This window comes from Diceros bicornis, chromosome 33, assembly GCF_020826845.1.
Source record: "Diceros bicornis minor isolate mBicDic1 chromosome 33, mDicBic1.mat.cur, whole genome shotgun sequence".
Classification (NCBI taxonomy): Eukaryota; Metazoa; Chordata; class Mammalia; order Perissodactyla; family Rhinocerotidae; genus Diceros; species Diceros bicornis.
This window is the reverse complement of record NC_080772.1, coordinates 37,936,980-37,963,049: the sequence shown is the minus strand read 5'-3', so window position 1 is coordinate 37,963,049 and position 26,070 is coordinate 37,936,980.

The window sequence follows — 26,070 nt, the reverse complement described above, 5'->3', positions numbered from 1 at the left end:
TGTATATAAGATATCTCACAACACAATTGAGTATCGTCAGTCCCGCAACCGTGGCAGTGAAAACTCTAGAACACTCAACTATTAGAGCAGAGATGAGTGATTTTACTCAACAGAATTTTAGTCAGCACCTACTATGCATTATGCACTGTGCCAAACGCAGTCACCTAAGAGCTCACAGACCAGAAAGTGAGCCAACAACACAATTTAATGTAACTAATTCCACAGGAGAACACGGAAATGCCTCTCTCACCTGCAACCTCCTGACTATGTTAGCACCTGAGTATTCCCTTCGCCCACATTTTTCCACGAAGCCCACCATCTCATTACTTCCTCCTTGACGTTTCTTAGCTAGGAAGCCAATCTGATTAAACGAATCTGTCCACCGTAATTCACTGTCACCACCAGCCCCTCTCAGGCATATTTGCTAACATAAAGCAATTCGAACTTTATAAAATTTAAAGCAGTGCCAGGGCTGCATTTTGGGCACAAAGAAGTCTTCTTTCACACACAAAAATGAGTTGCGTGTCAAGTATGAAGAAGGGCCAAGCAGAGAGATAAATGAGGATAAATGTTTTGTTTTAGATTAAAACAATTAGTGATTCAGTTTCACAAGTCAACTTAGGAGGCAATAGGATGAAGGTAGGGTAATCAAATAAAAACTAAATGAACCAAATAATAATATATTATGACTCAGTTACTAGTTTTTCATGAAAGAGATAATAGTAAAGTGTATACTCACTAGGATAATGTGATCAAGAATGACATTTACAACATTCTTGTTGAAGACATTTACTGTATCCGGGGTGATGATGACACAAGCGTTAATGTAAAATATCCTTTCTATATGAGATGAAAAAAATCTAGTTTATAAATTACAAACTAGCTTTTTCTTAGCTGGTTTAAATGAGATAAATGTAATTTAGTTTAAAAATTAAGAATACATGAAAGTAACAAGACCTTATCAACAGAGTTTTTGATAAATATCGATAGGTTGTTGATGGTATGTGTTTCAAGTTTGTGGTGTTTGTCCAAAAGCTTAAAGGAGCTGAAAAGGGTTAATAAATTTTCTGTATAGCTGAGCAATGCTTTTGAAAGGTATTAAATACTAACAATTGTGATCAGGATAATTAACCAAAATTTATAATTTACCTAAAAAATCTCACTTTAGTAAATAGTATCACAATGTCTGTTTTAATATAGTAAGGTTATTTTCTCAACTGAAAGTTTATATTACCTCAAATAGTTATAATAAACTCTAAGGGAATCTTATCTAACAGATAGGAGTAATAACAGTAATGATGTTTTGTTTATGTACTATTTCATGACTTTCTATGTATTTTCATATGCATGGTCTCATTGTCTTGGCCTGATATTTTTCTAATGAGGAAGGCAATCGGTATGGTTGCAATTTTAGAAATGAGAATATAATTATTATAGCTTGTCCAAGTTACCCAAGTAGTTGGTCATCCAGATGAGATAGATAATGTTTTGACAAGAAGAATATTCTTTTGTTCAACTGTTTAAGAAATCTGTATCTAACTCCTAATTGTGTTCTAGGTGCAGTGGATACAATGATAAAAAGACAGCGCCCTTGACTTTGTAGAGCTTGAAATAAAATTAATATATATTTTTTTTACTATTTCTCCTTTTAGGCTATAAATTTTGTCTATAAAAGGCCAATGCCAGTAATATTTACTTATGTATACCTAGAATCTGAAACAGCACTTGACACATAGTTGATGCTCAAAAATTTTATTCATTTCTTCAAAATATATATTGAGTATTTATAATGGATCAGACACTGTTCTAGAAAACATAATACCAATGCACCAAATGGACAAAATCACCATCTTCATTAAGTGTCTGTTGGGAAAATGATGAGTAATAATTTGACAAGTAAATATTTATAGTATGTTAAATAGTTGCAAGTGTTAAGGGAAAAAAATAAAGCTTAAAAGAGCTCAAGAATATTTATAGTTTGCAATAGAAGTGTCACAAAAGGCCTCCCTGAGTATCTTACACTGAGAAACAGTCTGCAGGAGGGAGAGAATAAACCACGTGGATATTTGGGAGTTTCTCAGGAAAAAGAATAGAATTACAAAGGCCCAGAAGTGCTGCAGCCTCCCATGCCAGAGAAACAGCAAGGAGGCTCTTGTGGTCGGAGCAGAGTGAGCAGGGAGGAGGGTCAGAGAGGAAGGCAGAGTGTGACAACTGCTTGGACACGGGCGTAGTGGGGGTCTTCAGAGCTGAGAACAGTCCCTGGTGACACACTCTGGTAAAGTTAAGCCAGGACTCAGTCGTTAATGTTTCCATTTCCAGTAACAGAGAAACCAATTCCAACATATTAAAACAAAAAGAAATACCCGAGCTCGTGCACATGAAGTAGGAAGATGAGGCGTGAATCAATCATAGCCGCTTCTGCACTCAACCACTCACGATGATGTTGATGTCTTCAGACTTGCTGTGTCACATCCAGCCCAGCAAAAGTCAGTCTTTCCAGGGAGCCCAGCTCCAGCAGAGCACGGACACACACTCTGATTGGATGGCTTGGCTCATGTGTTCGTCATAAACAATCCTGAGGGCCAGGGCAGCGCGATATTCTGGGTGACCTAGGGCTGAGTCATGTGCTCCACCCTGGAATAGCACGTGAGCTGAGTGGGAGGGATATTTCGGTCCTATCGAGGATCGTAAAGTGGATGCTGAGAAGCCAATAAACAACACACACCCAGAACAGGCTCCCGAGGGAAGTGTCATCTAAGCTGGACCCCTACAGATAAGACACTGGAAGTGAGATGGACCAGGGAATAAAGGAAGGGCCTTGTAAGCGTCTGAGCCATAGTGAGGAGTTTTAACCTCATTAAATAGGCTATAGGGAACCACTGAAGACGTTTAACAGGAAAACGACGGAGACATATTTCAGTTTTTGAAAAGGGTCACTCAGTAGTGTTAAGAATGGGCTGGAGTGGGGCCACAGGGATGTGGAAAGACCGAGTTGTGGGCTACTGATACAGCAGAAGATGATTGAATCCTGAAGTCAGTGGTAGCAGTGGGGATGAAGAGAAGCGGCTAGACTTGAGGGACATTCTGAAGCCAAAATCAATAGGCTCGAAGCTCAGGAGAAAGTGGGGGGAGAGGGAAGGTAGGATTGTGGAAGGTCATATAAGGGGCTTCAAAATTTTGGGTCATGTTCTGTTTCTTAAAGTGGATGGTGGGTACATGAGTAATCATTTGTTATTCCTAATGGCTTCTAAACATATCATATAACGTTTATTTTATTATGTTACATCATATAGTACTTGAAGCATGGCACTGAGGTTCTGCTCCCCGTTGTGGGCCCCCGGGACACCCATTATGGAGACACTCTTTCATCCCAGAGCTCTGGATTCATCCGAATTGGCCTCTAAGGCAGTACCAGTTTCCCTAACTTGGCTTATTTCTATTGTTTCAGACCTTCATTTTTGTTTGAATTTTTGGGCAGAGATGGACGGATCTTGAGAGTAATCTTTTCTTTCTTGGATTCTCAGAAGCTTTTAAAAATATGTTTATTATCATTTAATCCACATCTTCTTGATGATTCAGAATTTCTAGCCCAACATTCTTTGAGAAATCCATTGCTATACCTAGTTTTCAAAGACAGTAGTGACAAGGGTTTTGACAGCATGGTTAAATGCTCAGCATGCACGGTGTTGGTGGTGCCTGTGGTCTTGTCTGAGCCTCTGAAGTAACATTTGTGTCTTCACAGGACTGGTTCTACAGCATGACTTCGAACATTTTTTATGGCCCAAAATTCAGGTCCTCCTGGAGATTATGTGATCCACTCTACATGCTTTAGTATATTTCTGTACTGTTTCAATCACTCAGTTGGTTTCAGATATTTTCAACTGAGAACCCAATTGATACAAACACCAGTATGCACGTTTCATAATTTTCTTCAATTCAGCTCAACAACTCAAGCCTAGGTGTGGAGAAGGCTACATTGATCTTGGGTTAACGTAGGGTTAGGTGCACTAAAAGGACAATGAGCATAGAATAGAAGTCAGACATGGAAGGAAAATGAGATAGAAAGAGACAAAGAGAGAGAAAGGAAAGGTGTCTAGACAGATGAAGTAGAACAATTTAAAGAGGGAGCAGGTAAGATAGGATACTTTCCTGAGATAAGAAATCATCTGATCTCAGAGATGGACTAATACTGATGATAACAAGACTCAGAATGTTGTCAGGAAAGACACTTCAGGAAAGCGAAAGGGAGGTCATTGAAAATGTGAACATTAAGAAACTGACAGTCCAGTAAGTTAAACAAATTGTGCACATATTGAGTCACAAGGAGGATGAGGTGGAGGGTCTGGGGCCAAAGTTTTCAGTGAGTGTATGTAGGAAACTGGGATTCCTATGATGTTGAGGATGGAGAGGGGGCCATAGCTGAAAGATATGAGCATCAATATAAAATGAATTTTGATAGAAGAGTGGAGGAGCACGGCACTGGCAACAGCAGTAGAGAGCAGCTGCCACCAGGTCTGACCCTGCAGACGGGTCTGGATATCCTCCTTGCCACTCCTATCTTTCTGCATCACGCACTTTGAATTACCGTTTACAAGACTAAGTGCACAGGTGGCATTGCTAAGTACAACCAGAAAGAGCTAAAATGAGCAAGGCACTGAAATCTCTGCATACATTTTAACTAGAATGCAGAAATGTTAAGTTTTTTTTAGGTTAATAAAAATAATATTCTGCTTAATTTTTATTTTGGCAAAAAATTTTGGAGAGACCTTCATTTAAAAATATCACTTACTTCCCAGTAAAAACGTAAAATATAAGCCATATTACTGTAGAATGCTTTAGACATTTTGTATAGTCATTAAAAGGAACATAATTTAGGGACTGGTGATGGTATTGGCGTCCTTGGAGATAAGCTTTAGACCATGTAGCATTTTCTTTCCATAATGTCATTCAGAGGGGAGAGAGCTAAATGAAGTTCTTTGATTTCTAATGAGGATAAACATTATTTTCCAAATATTTCATGGCAAATTGTATTTTTCTTTTGAAAATGAAAATCAGTTGCCCATTTGTGTCCTTTGACCTTTTTTCTGTAAGTTTGGCATTAAGGATAGTTAACCTTTTATCTCTCACATAAATTCCAATTATTTTCACAGCATTTATTTTCCCATTTTCTTTCATTTATGCTATCTGATAAATGATAGCAGCATCTAAGTTTCCCTGTAATGTTTTCTGCTTTTTAAATTTTTTGTTGTAGTATTTAAAAGGCTTTGTCTATGCTGAGATTAGATAATTACTTATATATATTTCTGTTCTTTTTAATTTGTTAAAAGTATTTCTAAATCTACAAATTATGTTGGTATATGGTGTGAGATGCTGTTCTAAACTCTATTTATTTATTTCCATGTACTTGTCATTACACTACTTACTGACCAGTGCATCCTTTCCAGAACTGATTTGAAATGATGATTTCAGATAAACTACAGTTTTTATATGTCTTATGGTTGTTTTCTAGACTCCTCACTCTGTTCCAACAATCTGTCTATTTCTGTGCCAGTACCACAATGTTTTATTCTTTTAGTTTTATATTAATTTTGATATTTGGAGGAACAAGTTTATGGTTTAGCTATTCTCATTTCTATTTTATTCCAAAAGAACCTTTTTAAAATACTTGCTGAGCAAAATGTGGTTTTATTGTTATTGCAATTGCATTAAACATAAAAACTGGATAGAAGTTGACTTTTTAGAATTATTGAATCTTCCCCTTGAGAAATATAAATAAAGGTAGAAATATACCAAGTCCTCATTTATGCCAGTTAGTTCAATTTTTAGATCTATACAGACACTGAACAGTTCTTACTAAGATAGTATATTCAATCTTGTTTGTCCATCATATTTTCTAAATTGTTTGGGTAGTATTAGGGGAAGCTGTTGGATTCTTTATGTTGTTCATTTAACCCAGTACTTTTTTTAGTGCTAGTATTTTCTATTGATTCTCTACTTTTAAACACTTCAAATTTAATTAATTTTAATTTTTGTTTATGATATTTGCCCCCTTCCTGTGTGTATGTTACATTAGAGAATGTTTCCAGAGTAAAGTCAATCGCTATGCAGAATGTACATGTCCTAATGGTATTCTCAAGAATAATAGGTAGTACTCCTACTGTTTCACTAGTAATTAAGATACTAGTGTAGGGGAAGAAAAAAATTTCTTCCTCAACCCATCTTAAGTTCTCCAAGGGCCCTATAAATTAGACCGGCAAAAAACAGATATCAACAGAAAAACAAACAGAAGTTATGCGCATGTGCATCACTATTACACGTGGAAGTACAGAGAAGAGCAACTCAAAGGGGTAGTTAAAATTTGGGTTTATAAATCATCTTAGGCTTAAACAAAGGAAAAGAATGGCGGGGTTTCTGGGTGGGGAAGCAAGTTACAGGAAGTTGACCAGAGACAGGAAAAGTGTGATAAACAAGGGCTGTGTAGTAAGGTCTGTTATGCAGATTTAAGTCTGTGCCGTCTTCATTGGTCAGAGCTGTTACGAGTCCTCTTCTTCCTGGTACTGAAGAGGGAGACACCTTTGACAAATGTAAATTTCCTTATAAATTTTCTTTGCAAAGGAAAACTTGTGCCCTCTTTTAAAGCTTTCCCTGGTGGTTCTCAATGGTCTTTTGCTCAAAATAATCCATAAGCCACAGAGGTATATTTTGGGGTGTCATATTCTGGCGCCTCTTACTAGCTATTTTTTTGAAATAAATATCCATAATCATATTAAAGAAGTGACTTTATTCTATTTTACTTAGTTTTTTTGTTTTAATTTAGAAGGGATGTTGTACTTATCAAATGTCTTCTTGGCATTTATTGAGATAATCTTGATTTCACTCTGGATTTATTGATGTGATGAAATATGTTGATGTATTTCTTAATATTAAGGCATCATTGCTTCAGGATCCTACTTAGTCACTGTATTTGTGTGTGTGTGTGTGTGTGTGTGAGGAAGATCAGCCCTAAACTAACATCTGTTGCCAATCCTCCTCTTTTCTGCTGAGAAAGATTGGCCCTGGGCTAACATCTGTGCCCATCTTCCTCTACTTTATATGCAGGACACCACCACAGCATGGCTTGACAAGCAGTGCATACGTCCGTGCCCAGGATCCGAACCTGCGAACCCCGGGTCACTGAAGCAGAGCGTGTGAAATTAACCATTATGCCACCGGGCCGGCCCCCCTTGCTCACTGTATTTTATGCCTTATCTGATCCTATAGGTTCTTCTAGTTCACATTCACAAGAGTAATCTATGAGACATAGTCTTTGTCTTTTGCTCAGATTTTCTATGCAACTCCAAACCAATTTTAAAGAATTAGTTTGACTCTGTATTTTGTCCATCTTCTTTTTTTTAATGAAAACCTACACTATTTGCCTTTAGACCTAGAGAACTGCATCTGAATTTTCAAATTAAAGCTAGAATCGTAAGGGCAATTTAGAATATAGGGCTTTTTTTTTTTTTGACCCTGCATGTGAGTTTATTCACTGTATACTACTTCAAGAGGCAAGTATATCTTCTGTTTTTCCACAATGAGAGAAAAGGATGAGCAGCGCCACTGTGAGAATGCCAACAAAACCAAAAAGAAAGTCGGTTCTTTTAAATGACCTTGTTGAGTAGCTCAGTGACGTGAGCCCCAGAAGCAATGGTGAATGTGTCTATTCTCAAAAAGACACTCTACTGAGATTCAGTTAACACTGAAACACATTGGCTTTACAGAGATTGACTTTATGTGGTGAGGACGCTGATGAAAACACACTTGTCGGATGTGCTGATAGGTCCTAAATGCCAGCTCTCTCATTATTTCCCTAGTAATGGTATTCATATGGTAACCTTTATTTAGCAGTTGTTATTAATCCATCACCCACTATAACAATATTCTTCGTTCATTTTTTTCCTTCATAACCAGTGCGATCAACTATGAAATACACTTGTGAGCATCCACATGCCTTGTTATCAGTAAGGCCATTATCTCACTCTTGAGGTTTTTCCACCTCTTTTAATATTCGGGAACCCCAATCTGAAGGGCTGAGTTCTCAGCTGGGTGCACCATAGACTATTCAGTCAAATATAGATGCTCTTCTCACTGCCACGTGGAATTCCTCCTGAAGACTCACCCTCAGAAGCCTGGCGCGTCCACCCTCGTTTTACGGTTTGTCACTCTTTCAAGTCTTCCTCAATCAATTTAACCACTTTTCCCCAAAAAGCGTCCTCTATACCGAAGTGGGTCAGTCACTTGGCATGAAAAAAGAAGCCCACTACCACCACACCATCCCCCTCACACCCCTGCCCCGAATCCCAGGTTCTGAGGCCCTTTTCTGGATCTCTGGGTCTTATTTTATTTCCAGGGAATCACTGTCATTCGCTTCCACTCTGATCTACCTCCAAAGAGCTCTCCTACAGAAGAGGGAGGAGGACAGACCCCTCCCTGAGCGTGCTGTACACTCCTCCCTGTGATCATGAGGAGGGGTGGAGAAGCTTGTGCTAAGCAACTAAAACACACACACACACACACACACACACACACCCCTATGTTATTGTACTCCTATCTCGAGCAAATGGATGTTTTTCAACTTACTTTTGCATAATTAAGAGAAACCATTCAAGTGACAACACTAAACCGTAGGTCCACTCCAGTTTGCTGTTGATTTCTACGCTTGGGGGTCTCTAGCCTTAGTCGAAAGAGAGGTTTCTATTTAATCACCACCAAGACAGGAATCCTGATATGTGTGTTTCCAAATTACTCTTCTTAGTTATATATACAAAACTAAGAATGCATATATACATATATTGTTACATATATAAAATATATATCTTAGTTTTATATATATATGAATGAGAATGCATATATATACATATATATTCTTATCACTACTTGTGATGAGGTAAAAAATGTGGCTAATTATATTTTCTCAGTTGAAGACTTTCCTCTTGCTTTTCAAAATTTGTCAATCACAGTCTGTTAGTGTGATGAGAACATACTTCCTTTTTCCTGATTCCTATATTAATTCTCTTTCCTAAATCAATAGGGCAATTTTATTCTAGATCATACCTCTGAGGACAGAACAAAGGAATAGCCTTGCGAGTATTGAATATGATAGTATTTTATGTTTAAAATATTTCATACTTAAAAAGAAAACATTAAAACTAATATAAAAAGGCTTTTTATATGTAATAAAGATTGCTTATATCTGCTGGATGGTTAATACATCATATTTATTATATAAAATGCCCTTTATATATTCACTAAGACCAAAAGACAATAAACTAGGCAAAAATGGAATCAACAGTATTGCTTATTTAATGTTATCTGCTTAAAGAATGTTGTTAGGCAAGAGTTAACAAGTGACTATTCTTTATTGATGAAAATTCTGGCACAGTGATAGCTAGGTAAGAAACTTATTTAGAGTTACAATTCTAAGGATAGCCTCTCTACAGTAATTTCCACGTATTTAGGTCAAAACCTATACAAGTACCTTAGTTCCCATCAGAGAATTTTCTTGTACGTTGTCTAATTCGTAACAAGATAGCTCAAGGATTCTTAGCATGGCAATGTAGTTTACCAACTTGAATTTTAAAAGGCACAACTCCAAATTTATAAGTATTTTCACACCTGGGACTATTTAGAATGAGAGAGAGATAATCAAGTGGTAGAAAGGAATTGCTTTATGAAATGATATATTTTTCTATCATACCTATACCACAATGCTTTTTCTAGTTATTTATATTTATCAGTTAGAAACACTGTTGACATGTAATTAAAAATAACACTTTGCTCTGTATTGCAGGTAACAAAGTACAGCAAAAAAAAAAAAAAGATAATGATTTCACTTAAATACCATAAAACATATTGATATTTCTTTCTAAAAGGTCACTCTACATTTATCAGGGTAGTTTTTACCCAAATAATCTCTCTATAAAATATCATAAATCATTTACCCTTAAAATTTTAATCACATTTACAATATCATTATCCCTTTTTTTATTGGGAATCCAAGCCTACCTTAATATTATTCATTGCTGGTGAGAATGCAAATTGATATAAACATTCTAGGGTGCAATTGACAAGGTATACCAAAAGCCATAAAATGTTTGCATATCTTTTAACCCTATAATTCCACTCTAAGAAAAATATCAAGATAATATTTATAAATCTATATTAAATGGATGTATATCAAAGAAATATTTATAATAGTGAAGCAATGGGAACAATCTGAATTTCAAATGAAATATAAATATCTAAATAAAGCAAGACACATCAATACAATGGAAGTTAATGCAGCAGGTAAAAATTATGTGCTAAATAAAAATCGATTGACATGTAAAGATACTTATGCTAAACGGAAAAGTATGTCTTAAAGAGACATGATAACATTTTTATTTAGTGATGATGGTATTTTCATTTAAAATATATATAAACAAAAATACCTTTTATAAAATATGGGTTTAGAAAATATATTCATTGTTTTTAGGAAATATATAATAGGAAATGTATGAAATATATTTTATGAAGCACACGTAATAAAAAAATTATACATTTGTGTAAATATCAAAAAGTATGAAAGGATTGATGTGAGGAGTTTAACCCTTATCTGTGTTTGGTAAGATTACTTGTCAGCAGTTTTCTAAAATTTTAACAAAGAATAAGTATCACCTCGCAAAAGAAAAACAAATTACTCTAATTTAAAAAATTAAAAACAGAAAGCCTATAGAGAGAGAATCTGCAATGCACTCTTTAATAACACATGGAAAGCATCTCCAAAGATGTTAACACACTCCTGATAGCCGTATTCGTGTCTGTGACTTTGTGATTGCCGTGGTGGTTTCAATGCACTTGTTCTGATTCAGAAATACAAAGACAGGGGATTTAAGTAAACATGCCCAGAAATAGTCGATGCAATGGTGAGCTTCTGCTCAGGTGGAGTTTGCTAGTACCAGTTCAAAGCAATGAACACATTTTCGGTCTTCCAAAAGAACAGCATTTATTGATGTAAAAGTAAAGTATGGTGGCTTTCCACTGGTTTCAAATTTTTTTCTCTTCAATAACACAACATTATTTCCAAAAGAATTCTTACATGGAATATAAAACATAAGAAGTATTTAAACATATAAAATAGATAAAAACAGAACTGCTGTCTCTGAATACGGGCTACAGGATGTGGCGGACTGGCTGTGAGCCTTCCCTCCCACCCTCAACTCCCTCTCCCCAGTGCTTGCCCAGGGGGCACCTCCACAGACCCTCCAGGCTCTGGAGAACTAAGTCTGAAATTGCTGATTTACAACATTGCTCAGCAAAAATTAGGGAACTATGTCTACACTTCTGCAGCAAGATATGAACAAATATTAGACAGAATCATTCCCTAATGGTACCAAACTCACAATAGGCATATAACTAAAATATCATTATATGGTATTTAGTCCATAAAAATGGATAACATGACAAGATTGTAAGCCTGAGGATGAAAACATACAATACACTGGTGTTCAAATATTAGTGTACAAAGAATCGTTTGTGTTTCTTATTGAAAATGAAGATTCCTGGACCCTCTAAGTTCCAATTTCAAGTGATTCCAAAACAGATGGACCATAATTTGAGGACTATTAAGAGTGAATTTTTCAAAACAACAGCTACCTTGGTCTCACCTTCAGACCCAGGTCAATATCTAAGTCACGAGACTAAAATGGAACTTTCTTACTTGTTTCAAGAGAAGTTTATTATGACATGGCTCTCCTCAACTGGTTGTTAAAGAAGAAGAGAGGAATCTAGGGGCAACCCTAAGAAAAGAGAATAAATGATCCAAAGATTCACTGGAGGAGTGAATATGTGTGTGTGTATATATATATATGTATATCTATCTATATGTAGTTGGAAATCAAGCGGATAGCTTTTAGTAAGAATTTAGTACTTTTGAGATCTGAGTGTATAAAGCAATGGTATCATGGCTATACTCTCATTAAGATAAGTCAGAATACAAGGCATAAACCCATTAAACTTAATATTGAAACTGAATTACTATGACTGAATTTCTAACTACCGTGGTCAGAGAGCGGTGTCCTATTGCATGATTTAAGCCAAAGAGTAAATAATTTCAGACTTTGACGTCACAGATATAAAACACTTCCATTTTAATATATTTTCCCTATAGTAAAAATATTGATTGAACCAAATAATCAAAACTGATACATAAAATTGAAGAAATACTAATAGAAGCAATGCAGATGAACACATAAATAAGAACAGGAATTGAAAAACAGAGTGGAGTGTTTAAATTTAAAATAACTTATAGCATAAACAAAAACTCTGATGACTTTTGATCTAAACTTGAAAAGAAAAAAATACTTGGTAAAATGATAAATAAAAATTCCCCTATTTTTCTATAAATAGAATATATGAACACATCAAGGAATCAAACAAAGATGATTCATAAGCAACGCAGACTCACATTATAAGTTCTCCTCCCTCGCTGCAATTATGTAGCCTGTCACTTGAAAATGGCACGCAGATCTTGGCATACCTTCTGTAAGAACAAAGGTAACACTCTGCTAATTGCATCTATTTTCATGAGAAGAAAAATGTCATCCCAGATCAGTTAGTAGGTAGTCTCAGCTTCCTCACAGGAAGCATTCTTAGTAGTTTGCAACATCCAGATGTTCATCTCAGCTTTTTTCATAGTGGTTAAAAATTGGAAACATTCTAAATTTCAAAAATAAGGAATTGAAACAACTAGAGAAACATTACAAATAGAATAGAGCACAGACACTTAAGTGATTATAGAAAATTGATTTATTGTCTTTGGAAGTTACTCACTGACTCCTACAGCATTATATATGGCTAACAAAACCTGAAAAGCTTCTCCTAGTGGCACCTAGAAATTATGGGTGAAATACACGTTTTTCCAGTTATCTTAAGGATGGCATTAGATTCACAAGAAGGAAAATTTGTGCTCCAAAATTAAAACGTTACTGAAAACCAAAGCAATCAACATGTGTGCTGACATTTTATGTACCTGGGAAGGGGGGTATTGGTCTTAGTACCTGAGAGCTTGGGTGTTAACACTGAGTACAAGGATAAGAAAAGAAATAAATGAAATAACTATATATTTTACAATCACTTTGTTTTCTTTTTCCTTTTTAAACAGTGAGGCAAGTTAACATGCTCTGTACCAAGAGTCGCTCTTCATTACCATATGGATTTCAACTCTCTGTCAGCAACACTCCAGCAGTTCTAATGTATTTCCACTCCTCCTTCTGCACTTTGCACTGTATTTATTGCCCTGGCATTGTCTTTGTAATAATCCAACAAATTCTCCTTCCTCAGCTCTCTACAGTCTGTTTCTACAGCACAAGCCCACCTTTGGTTATTACAGCCCCGCACAAAAATGTTTCCAATATGCAGTTCAGAGTTTTCACAAAGATAGATAATCTTTGATTCACATTATTCTAAGCTGATTAAGAAATATTCCACAAACTCATCAACATTTTCCCAAACTGCATCAAGGGGGACGTACATTGAATTTCTTTCCAGCACTATTTTATTCTTCAGTATTGAATATTCCCAAAAAGTTGTCACCATTTACGAGGTCCAAGAAAGGCTTCTCATCTCGCCTTTGCACGTTTTTTTCTTACAACAAAATATGTAATAGGATTGATCTGACTTACAGAAATGGACTAACTAATGATTAATTTGAAAATGTTCACAAAGCATTAAATACCTGTTAATTATCAAGATGAAAAGGGCCTAATAGCCTCAAATTATCAGCCATGATTTGTCCTTATAAAACTCCTATAATCATAGGCTTTCAACAAGCTTTTCTTTGTTTTTGCCAAAAGCTAGAGCACAGAATTACAGAGCAATTCTAACAGGATAAAGAATGTTTTCCTCCATTCAAAATAGATTCTATTAAAGACAAAAAAATAAATATGTGTTTTGATAGTTGTGATTCTACATGAAATATCATGTATCATCATTCAGCCTAATAATAATTGACTGAAATTTCCTAATCAGAAAATATTCAAAGACTTCAAATATATGACTTGAAATTTAAATATGCAGTGGATAGATGAAAAAATAAAAATTATTTATATAACAATTGTTTCTATTCTTGTCTGATCTTTTGTTAATTTAATTGCAATGATGGTTATGTATATAGACTTTCCTGGAGTTCATAACAGACTAGTTAAAAATATCGACTGATGGATACACCAATGGCCGTGTCATCCATTGCAAACATCTTCCTGCTGTATCTAACTCCTTCCCTCTATTTCACATCAGGTGCATTTGCTTTCTCCACTTTCTCATCTCCCAGCCTCTTACAGTTTCTACCTTCATCCCCATTCCCTAAGTCTCACTGCACTGAAGTTTTCCTTGATAAGATTAGTGATGAATTTGTAGTTGCTGAGTTCAATTGATACTTTATAGTCCTTTTGTTAGTTGGTCTTCTCTGCAGCATTTGATACTTTTGATCCTTTGTTATTAAAATTACTTACTTCTCCCTTGTTTGGCAACCATGTCTGGATTTTTCTCACATTCCCAGTCCCTTTATCTCAGTGGTCGTGGGAACTTTGTCCCCTTCCATTAGCTTCTTCTGTGCTAGTCTCGTCCCAGAATTCTCTCTTTGGCCTTCCTCTTTATCTCCCTGCATATTTTCCCTAAGAAGTCTCCATCACTGTTCCGGTTTCAAATGCCAACTGTGTGCCGATAACTTCAAAATCTACATCTGTCCTCTCCTTACCTCCAGAAACCAAAATCCAACTGCTTTACAAGCAAAGGTAAAAGACAACCTTCATTATTAACTTAGATCATTACAAAAATATATATTTAATTATAATGTTTGAGAAATTAGTAGTTACACATGAATTTCTACAGAAATTTAAAAATAGATATGAGAAGAGAAAACTAAAAATAAAACATTCTGCAATTTAACAATAGATACCTATGAAGTTCACATGATTTTTAAAATTTCTTTCTTTAAGCTTTGAGAAGTTTTCTAAATTTTCTACAGTGGACATTGATACTATGCAGGCTTGCTTGATATCAGTTTTATTTATTGAATAAGATCCAGCATTAATGTAAAAGCATGAAATTCATAGAACATGAATTTAAGACATATGATTAGTTTTGAGAAGCCCTTGTTTCTCTGACAGACCAAAAAAGAGATGCAGGTTTAGGTCTGATATTTTCCCTTCAGAGAACCTGTTCTCTCTGTTTGGGTTTTCTTTTATGTCTGCAGACGTCATCATTTTAAACATTCCTCTTTTGTTACAATATTTACATAAACTCTCTCTCTACCATTTCCCAGCTATCTGACTTTGATATATTTGTTAGCCTTTTTCTGACTCAGTTACCTCATTTATAAAATGCAAATAAAAATATCATTTGCCTCATGGGGTTGTGGTGAAGATTAAATGAATTATTTGCTACAAAAATTATTTATAACATTATTATTATTACTATCTTTATACCTTAAGCAGAAGATGCATCAATTTTTTAATATATAATCTACAAATATATGTACTTTTACAAATACATATATATATATTCTCCTATCCAATCCAATGCTTATATTCTTATCTTTTATCTCAAAATTGAGCATTATATTTATATGACCCCCATCAATGCAAATAATAGAGGCGGCACCACAAAAGCAAATGAATACAACAGAAAAATGTGTTAAGCAAAATACAACACCAAAAGGAAGAGTGCTTAAAAAACATAAATGATGAAGCAAGATATTTAAAAAGTTTCTGCCATTCTACTGAATTTATTAGTTCTAACAGTTTTTTTGATGGAGTCTTTAGAGTTTTCTATATATAATATCATGTCATCTGTGAATAGTGACAGTTTTACTTCTTCTCTCCCAATTCAAATGCCTTTTAATTCTTTTTCTTGCCTAATTGCTCTGGCTAGGACTTCCTAGTTTATTTATGTTGAATAAAAGTGACAAAAGTGGGCATCCTTGTCTTGTTCCTGATCTTAGAAGATAAGCTTTCAGCTTTTCACCATTGAGTACGATGTTAGCTGTGGGCTTGTCATATGTGGTCTTTACTACATTGAGAAGAAGAACAGAGCTGGAGGCAACACAATCCCTAATTTCAAACTATATTGCAAAGCTATCACAATTAAAACAGCACAGTATTGGCATTAAAACAGATGCATAGATCAAAGGAACAGAATAGAGAGCCCAGAAATAAACCCATGTAGATATAGCCAATTAATTTACAACAGACAAGCCAATAATATACAATGGGAAAAGGACAGTCTGTTCAATAAATGGTGCTGGGAAAATTGGACAGCCATATGCAAAAGAATCAAACTGGACTACTATCTTATACTGTACACAAAAATTAACTCAAATGGATTAAAGACTTGAGCATAAAACTTTAAACCATAAAACTCCCAGAAGAAAATATAGGCAGTAAGCTCCTTGACATCAATCTTGGTGATAATTTTTTGAATCTGACACCAAAAGCAAAAGCAACAAAAGCAAAAATAAACAAGTGGGACTACATCAAACTAAAAATCCACTGCATTGCAAAGGAAACCATCAACAAAATGAAAAGGCAACTACTGAATGGGAGAAAATATTTGCAAATCATACATCTGATAAGGGGTTAATATCCAAAATATGTAAAGAACTTATATAACTCAATAACAAAAGAATAAATAATCCAATTGTAAAAAGGGCAGAAGATCTGAATAGACATTTTTCCAAAAAAGACACACAGATAGCCAACAGGTGCATAAAAAGATGATCTACATCATTAACCATCAGGGAAATACAAATCAAAACCACAAGATATCACCTCACACTTGTTAGAATGACTATTAGCAAAAAGATTAGAAATAACAAGTGTTGGTGAAGATGTGGAGAAAAGGGAACCCTTGTGCAGTGTTGTTGGGAATGTAAATTGGTGCAGCCATTACGGAAAACAACATGGGGGTTCCTCAAAAAATTAAAAACAGAACTACCATAGGATCCACTCATGCCACATCTGGGTATTTGTGCAAAGAAAACAAAAATGCTAACTGAAAAGATATATGCATCCCCATGTTCACTGAAGCATTATTTACAATAGCCAAGACATGGATGCAACCTAAATGTCCATTGATGAATAAATGGATAAAGAAACTGTGATATATATATATTATAATATATATTTAATGGAATAATTTTCAACCATAAAAAGAATGAAATCTTGGTAGGAGAGGCTGAGACACAATCTCATCATAAACCCCCTCTATGGCATGACACCACACAATCAGAAGGGAACCCAAAACCTGGAGTTTCTCCTCAAGGAGTGAAGGGTTTGATCCGCACATCGGGCACTCCAACTTTTAAGACCTGCACCTGAGAGACAACTCTCAAAACATGTAGCCTTGAAAGCCAATGGGACTTGGATGCACAAGACCCATGAGGATACAGAGAACTGAGAAATGGTCTTAAAGGGCCCACTTGCTCACACTCACCCACACCAGGGCCTGGTACAGAAGCAGCCTATTGAATAGCACCCAGACTCTGTGTGAAAGAGGTCTATTTGCTTATCTTAAAGCATGAGCCAGAGGGCCAGGCATCTAATTTAACACGTATCTAGGGGCCTACTGAAATACTTTCTGGGGATGAAGGCTGGGGGGCACCATCTTTGCACACTCCTGTCTTGCCTCAGCTTGATGTTATCTCCCAGAAAGAGCTTGTACCCTCTTCTGGAAGCCTCGATTCTTGTGGCTGTCACCAGGGGACACCTCTAGATCACCTGTATCTGCTGGTCTCCTCAGTACCACAGGACCAAGAGAGAGTTCTACTGCTGAGAAAGAGTCATTAACTGGCTACTATTCCCAGGGCACAGCAAGAAACCTCAGACCCAGGAGCCCAGTCTTTCTGTGAAAGAGGCCTATGGGCTTATCTTCAAAGCTGTGGCCGAAAGGGCAAGCTTCTAATTAAAAACACATCTGTGGGCTGACTGTAATCCTTTCCAGAGACCTGGGAGGATGGTGCTATCTTCACGCTCCCTCTGCCGTGCTCCAGAGCACCAGGATCTCCCAGAGGGGAGATTTTACACATGTCTGGTGCCCTGGTTTTCACATCTGATGTCCTGGTTTTGCAGCTGCCACCCAGGGGACACCCCTTGATCCCTGCCTCTGCTGGCCAGGGGGCTTGCGTTCCTGGATCCCACAGGATTTAACAATTGGAGAGACAGTTCTCGGCCTGTACCCCCAGGGCACTTCACAGACAGTAGACTGAAACACACCCCTAGTCTTTCTGTGAAAGAAGCCTACTTACTTGTCCTCTAGCTTTGGCCTGAGGGGCCGGCATCTGGTATGACACACATCTAGGGGCCCATGGAGGCACTCTCAGGGGCTGGAGGCTGGTGGACATCATCTTTGCCGTCTCTATTCTATGCCTTGCTTCAGCTTGCTGATACCTCCTGGAAAGGAGCTTGTACCCTTATCTGACACCTCGATTTTTGTGGCTGCCACCCAGGGGACACCTCTGGGTCACCTGGCTCTGGTGGCCAGCGGGACTTAATGCTTGTGGTCCCACAGGACTGTATATATTTGCATACTTTAAAAACTGCTGCCTGAAAGCCTGGCTTCAATCAGCCTGAATCTAAATGCTGACTGAGCTCCTCCCCTTCGGGACACTGACAGGTGTTAGCAAAGAAGTGAAATACCTGTAGACCTAAAACTATGACGTTGATGAAAGAAACTGAAGAAGATATAAACAAACAGAAAGATATTCTGTGCTCGTAGATGGGAAGAATTAATATTGTTAAAATATCCATACTACTCAAAACAATGTACAGATTCAATGCAACCCCTATCAAAATTCCAATGGCATTATTCACAGAAATAGAAGAAATAATCCTAAAATTTGTATGGAAAATTTCTCTCTTGAGATAACTTCCTGAAACTGAAATGAAATTCAAGTGAAATCCTCCTGCAAAAGCCTTATTAAAAAATCTTTTTACCCCCAAGTTAGAATGCTCCTTTGAAATTTCTCAAGCCCAGCATTTTTAAATAAAAGTTTATGCTGATAGTAATCTGGTTGATTTCTTTCATAATCCATTGGTGAGTTAAGATAATTTCTTCTCCCCCTACCCTTTTTTTTTTTAACTTAGGCAGATTTTGCTGGTATTTTCCTCATCTCCTAAGATACAACTTAAAACATTTATTTTAGTTCAATGTTTCTAAAAATGAAACGATCTAAGGCTGTGGATATTTCCAGTAAGTTTGACTTCAGGTGCTTCTCATAAAATGTGATATGATATTCACTATTCTATAAATAGCTTACCAGTCTATATTTTATTCTCTTTATCCAATATAAAGGCACTATTTAATTTCTAATTGGTATTTGTCGCAGATATTTGTTACTGATTTCTACTTTTATATCATAATAGTCAAAAATGAAGCTCAAGAAGTTATAGATTTTATTATGTCTTACTGTGTTTATTATGTCTGACTGGTGTTTACTGTGGGGACAAATATAGTCAATTTTTTAAATAGGTTTTAGAAGAGATGGTCTTTGGTGGTTTGGTTCAAAATTAAATATAGATTTATTAATTCAACCTTGCTAATTAAAAAATTTGAATTCTCTGACTTTTTTTTGAATGGTAGTATGTTTAAAATCTACAATGTTCTATTTCTGTGTATTATTTTTACATTCAGTTACTATAGGAAAATTTTTTTAGAACTACATTTTGTTCCTTTGTATAAGTATATGCTTGTCTTCTATTGTCTTGTTTTATGCTTTCTTTATTTTCTCTGCTAGTTTGTCACTTTTTTAAAGCTGTTTTTACTATAATAGAAATTATGTGCTTGACTGGATTGATATTCATTCTTCTGTTTATGTTTCTTTCTTATTCATGTTTTATCTAATTTGGGATAGTGGAAATTAGACATATGTGCTATATATTCCATCCTACCAGAAGTCCCAGAGACTGTTTTATTTCTGTGATAATTTGAAAGGAATACATATTGCTTTTATTTCTGCTTGTGGTCACATTTATGTGTATCATGCTTCTCTACTTCTCAATGTTAATAACAAAGCAATTTCTACCCTCTTGTTGACAGAGAAGAGGAACTTGAATTTTTCTTCCTTTTCTTTTTCTACCACCAAGTATTTTGAAAGGTAATCTAAACATATAGTCCCTTCTTGTTAACAAATGAGACCTATTTTTTCAATACAGCTTACCTTTCATGAAGACTTTGGCATTCGCCTTTTAATGTACACTACTAGAAGACGTATTTAGGACTTTAGCTTTCCACTGAGACATGTAAAGAGCTTGGAAGTTTTCACTCTCATCCCCCTTAAAACAAGAAAAAGGCAGTACTAAGAATTAATAACTTTTCTTGGACCCATCAGAAAATGAAGGTCTCAGAGCAAACCACTAGCCTGAGTCGTGGAGACACAGGTGAACACAGAGAATCAGCGATCAGCTCACCTGGAGAAGATTACCTGGGAGCAAAAGCTTGCAAGAACACTTGAATGGTACCTTTAATGAATTGTGGGAGGTGAAGGAGCATGCAAGTGAGAGATTCCTGGGGGCCATAGTCTTAGCCCCCCTCTACTTTGGTGGGTTTTACATCTAGAAAAGCCACCAGGTTCTCATGTGAAGAGCCAAGAAAAAGTCCTCAAATTTCTAGCAGGATAGAAAAAAATTAACTAATTTGAAATACTCTCAGAGCACTTTCCATAACAGAGCCGACACTTCTGGGAAAACACTTTACGAAAGCCCCATCTGACCAGGGGGAAGGGCAATACACTGTCTCACCATAGTGGGGGAGAAAGTTAGAAACACTGGTGATGGTCAGAGGCCATCTAAAGAGGCCCACTAAAAGACTAAGATTTAATCACGGGATTATCAGTTTCTCTGCCACCACATCACCATGGCATCGATAAAGTAACTATGGATTACAGCTGAAAGAGCTGCAGTGTGCAGAGTTTATTTAAGAAGAAATTCTTAGAAAAAATCAAAGACAACAGAGCAAAGAGAAGGACTCTAGAGAAAATTGTAACCTCTGACACCTATAATTGTATCAGCCATTAAACACAGCCCAACTCCTAGCCAGATTAACATAAAATCTCACACTGAAGACCTATGTATCCCAGCTTCTATTATCTGGTACTTCATGTCCATATTTTAAAAATTAATAAAATACTTGTAGTCTGAGATATAAAGAGCTTAGAAGTCATCACTTCCAACCTCAGAAGAAGAAAAGGTAAACAAACTGAGAAACAACGACCTATTCTCCACAGAGAATTCAGGCCACAGGGAAAATCACTGGCTGGAAAACCGGAGAGATGAATACGGACAACCAGAGCTTACAGAGAGCAGACACCACAGCTGTAGTCTGTGAGTTTTACCAGGGCGTAACCTACCTAGGGGGAAGGAAATACCCAAGTCCAGCCCCCCATAGCCTTCTCGCCTCACCCAAGGGGAGAAAACACTGAGAAGCACTTGAGAAGGTTAGAGCCTAGGGATAATAGCCCACTAAAGATGCAAACATATTGTAGGAGTGTAGAATGTTCCCCACCCCACAAGCCTTGCCCCATAGCTACAGGAAACCTGTAGAACAACAGGGAATTAAAGCTGAGACATGATGCAAGGCTCAGGTTCTATTTAAGAAGCAGTCTCTAGGGAAGCACAAAACAGCAGGAGAGACAAAAACAAGGATGTAAGAGGAAATTTTACTCTCTAATAACTACAGCGGTAGCAAGTGGTAAACACAAACTCCTAGCCAGATAAGCACAAAAACTCACACTAAATGCCTTATCCACTTCTTTCACGCAGCAATATGCATTTAAATTTCATCCATGTATTTTCATGGCTTAATAGCCCATTTCTTGCTTATTGTTGGAGAATATTCCATCATATGGATACATGATACACATATTGAAGTACATCCTGGTTGCTTCCAGTGTTTGGTGATTATGAATGAAGCTATTAAAAAATTCATGGGAATTATTTTGGGGATACAATTTGTCAAATCAATATGGTTAAACTATGTTTAGTTTTATAAGAAACTGGCAAGCTGTCTTCCAAAGTAGCTGTACAGTTGTGCCTTCCACCTACAATAACAAAGTGTTCCTTTTGCTCCACATTCTTGCCAACATGTTGTTGTCAGTTTTGTTTCATTACAACCATTCTAGTAAGTGTGTAGTGGTATCTTATCGCTACTTAAATTTGCAAATCCCTAATGGCATAAAATGTTCAGTGTATTTTCGTGTGCTTATTTGCCATTTTCTGTATATCTTCTTAGGTGAGGTTTCTGTTCAGATCTTTTGCCTATTTTTTAATCAGGTTGTTTGTTTTCTTATTGTTGAGTTTTAAGAGTTCTGTGTATGTGTTGGACACATATCAGATGTTTGTTTTGCAAATATTTTTTTTTCCCTGACTGTAGCTTGTCTTTTCATTCTCTTCCAGTATCTTTCACAGAGCAGAAGTTTCAAAGTTTAATTAAAACAAACATCATATTTTTCTTCATGAGTTTTACTTGTATTGTATCCAAAAATTCAATGCCAAATGCAAGACCACCAAGATTTTCTCCTAGATTTTTTCTAGAAGTTTTATGCTTTTGCTTTTAACTTGTAGGTCTCTGACCCATTCTGAGTTAATTATTTATGTAAGGTACAATTTCTACTAGGTACATTTTTCAATATGGATGTCCATTTGCCCACCACTATTTGTTTTTTTACAATTAAATTCTTTTGTTCTTCTGTCAAAAATCTATATATTTTGATGATATACGTGTGGGTCTTCTTCTGGGATCTCTATTCTGTTCCAGTGATGTATTTGTCTATTCTTTCACCAACACCGTGCTGTTTTGATTATGGCAGCCTTATAGTAAGTCTAGAAATTGGGTCTGTATGTCCTCCAACTTGGTTCTATTTCTTAAGTACTGCATTGTTGTATTTTTTGCCTTTTGGTATGCCTTGAAATTTTTCCTCATAGCCTGTCATGATATATTGGATAAAAACAACTGCTGTAAACAGGTCTTCAGTGATGTGGTGGTGAGACATGGGGGGAGGCATTCCACAGTCTTATGATTAGATCTCAGCCTTTAGTGATCCTATGCCTCTGCGTTGTGAGCCCCACGAGTGTTTCTTCATTTATTTCTCCCCATTTAGGGGGACAGATGGCTAAAGGGGGCTGGAGTTGGGTATTTCGCTTCCCCAGATCAGTTAGACTCCAATAACACCCCATTAGGTTAGGCTCTGGTTAACTAGTTTCCCCCATGGAGAAACCTTGTTAAGGAGAACAGAGTGCTCTGGTGTACTTCAAAATGGTTCCTCTTCCCCTCCCCCTGCTGGAAGCACAAAGAGGTTTTTCTCTGAAATTTAACCTAGTCGAGCTCCTAGAAGTAGATCTCACAATTATGTGGGGGACCCCCATGGCTGACGCCCCTGGAGTCTGTACGTGTCCGCAGTGACTTCCAGCAATTCGTCGACTACAGCTCAGCTTTTCCTGTGCTGGCGATGTCAGGACAGAGTGGCAACTTCTAAGTCCTTACGTACAGAACTAGAAAACAGAAATCTTACATTAGCTTCTTATGCAAGTTTAACTGATGCCTAAAGGTTTTTTGCACTCAACTATCTGTGCCAAAATAAAAAGTTGTCTTTTAAAATTATCATTCTGCCCAAGGACAAACTGGTGGAACCACACACAAATTAACTACCTGCAGTTTGTAATACGGGTCAAGAATAGGTCAAATTATTAGCAATATCTTCTGTGTCTTTGTTTCCTATACTTGCCCACTGAGTTTTTCTAATTAGATTAAAACCTTCAAAATAATTAATAATTTTTTTTTTGCTTTTAAATTTCATTGCCTTGGGGCAAAACCATGATCATCCTGCTCTAGAATTATTGTCCCTTGGCTTTAAAAAAACATATACTCAAGTTATCTTGACTTCAGTCATCAAGGTTCAATGTTTGCCAGCATTCACAGTAAAGGCAGGCATATCATTTCTGCTATATATTTTTCATTTGATATAGATTAAAGATAGAATGTAATATATGATCAACTAATCTGAGGATTTCATTTGCTATGTAAAGTAAGGAGAAATTCCTAAAGAGGAAAGAAATATGTGTGGCCATTTTTAAATAATTCAACATAGAAACAGAACAGTATTTTCTGGGAAAATATGTGTGAATCTCTTACAAATATGCAAATTTTCAATTATTTGAACTCAATTTTCATAAAGAAACACAAAAGTTATGCAATTTTGTCACAGTAGTAAATTTAAAATTTAGTAATTAACCAGATAATTTGAAAAATATCATGGTAATCAATAAAAATTTTCTATTCTCAGAATTTTATTATTTTTATTTCCTGAAGGGAAAATGAATAATTTCATTTCTCTACCTTACCTTGATTAACACTTACCCCACCCAAAAACCCTTATCAAAACAGACATTGTCAATGTTAAAAGAGGGGAATGAGGGTAAAATTTAACTCTTAATTATAGTGATTAAGTCAATGGTTTCACCTTTCAAAAACGTTTGAGAATTTCAGTATTGGGTATTTGACAACTTGATATTTAATTTAAAGAGAACTATATTTCATGCCTCTTTACAAAAGAGAAATCTCTGTTGTGCCAAAAGTATTGCCTTTAATTTTCTGCTAATTAGGTATTAGTGAAATGCAAATACAGCACTAATTTTTGGTAACTGTTATACATCTAGAAGTTTCACAACTCGTATTCAGCAAAACATTTCTTGAAAGATATTTTCTATTTTACCCAATCACATTAGGATAGGAAATAAAATTTAATTTATTTTATACAGAGACTAAATGTGCTCTAATAATGAAAAAGGGAGAGCATCATTTTAATGCAGCAAGAAAATAAGTGTCTTCTCTTAGCACATCATCATAATACAGCTGAAATAGCATAAAAATAATATTTTAAAAGCACTTAACTTTATTGTTTGAATCCTTCACTTAAATAACAATCCTTGTTTTTTCTAAGTGAACATTTTTAATGTTTTTTTTTAATTGAGGTAACATTGGTTTATAACAACATATAAATTTCAGATATACATCGTTATATTACTATATATATTACCCATAAGTTTTACTGCATGAATAAACTAGTTTTCTAGTAAGGTGTAAATGGACTTCACAATCTAGAAAACTGAAATATTACTTTAAATTATATAAAGTTAGCTTTAGAATTCTCATAAGAGTATACTTTCAGCACTGATTAATGATATAAAATTATCTTTCTAAAACAGAGCACTTTTGTGTTTAGTAAGGTTCTTAATGTACAGGCAATTTCTTAATTTTTAAATTATCTGTGGTCATACTCTGGGTAATCTTTCAAGGGTACTTTTCATAAACATCATATTATTGTCCTGATTACTTTCTTATAACATGTGTGTCTGATGTATAACTGAAAAGTTAACCTCATGAGATCTCATCTAATGTCAAAAATCAAGAAGCAACTTTACAGTTATTTTGATTTTTGTAGCAGTTATAGTGGAATTGTCAAAAAATCTGGTAATAATCTAGCAGCATAATTATCTCAGCCAGTGCGCCTGCATTTTCATTTTCTTCATCCCATTCTACATTTCACTTTCTCCTCATCCCAAAGAAGATAAATTCGGTTTGCTGATTTACGAGCTCAGCTACCTGCCCGCATCCAGTTTTGCTCAATTTCTCCATCATAAGTACATTCGTGTCTTGAGTTTAATCTTGTATGTCACTATTTTCAGAACTTCCTTTTTTATCTCATTCCTGTTTGGGTCCATGGCAGAACTAATTACTGTCCTTTAGCAATAGCTGTAAAAATCTTAACAGGTTGTTATATCAAGGATGGAAACTAAGTTCTCAAATTCCTCTGTTGGGTATTTTTCTTATTAAATAAAAGAATGTGTGGTGTGTTCCAACAGTAGTGATTGAAACTTATTCAAATTTTTAAATGATATAGTAAATTTAAAATCACTAACACACTTAAGCTAAATAAAAACATGATGATAAATCTATCAAAATGAGGAAAACAATCTACTGGTAGAATTTATACACCTCAATATCTTT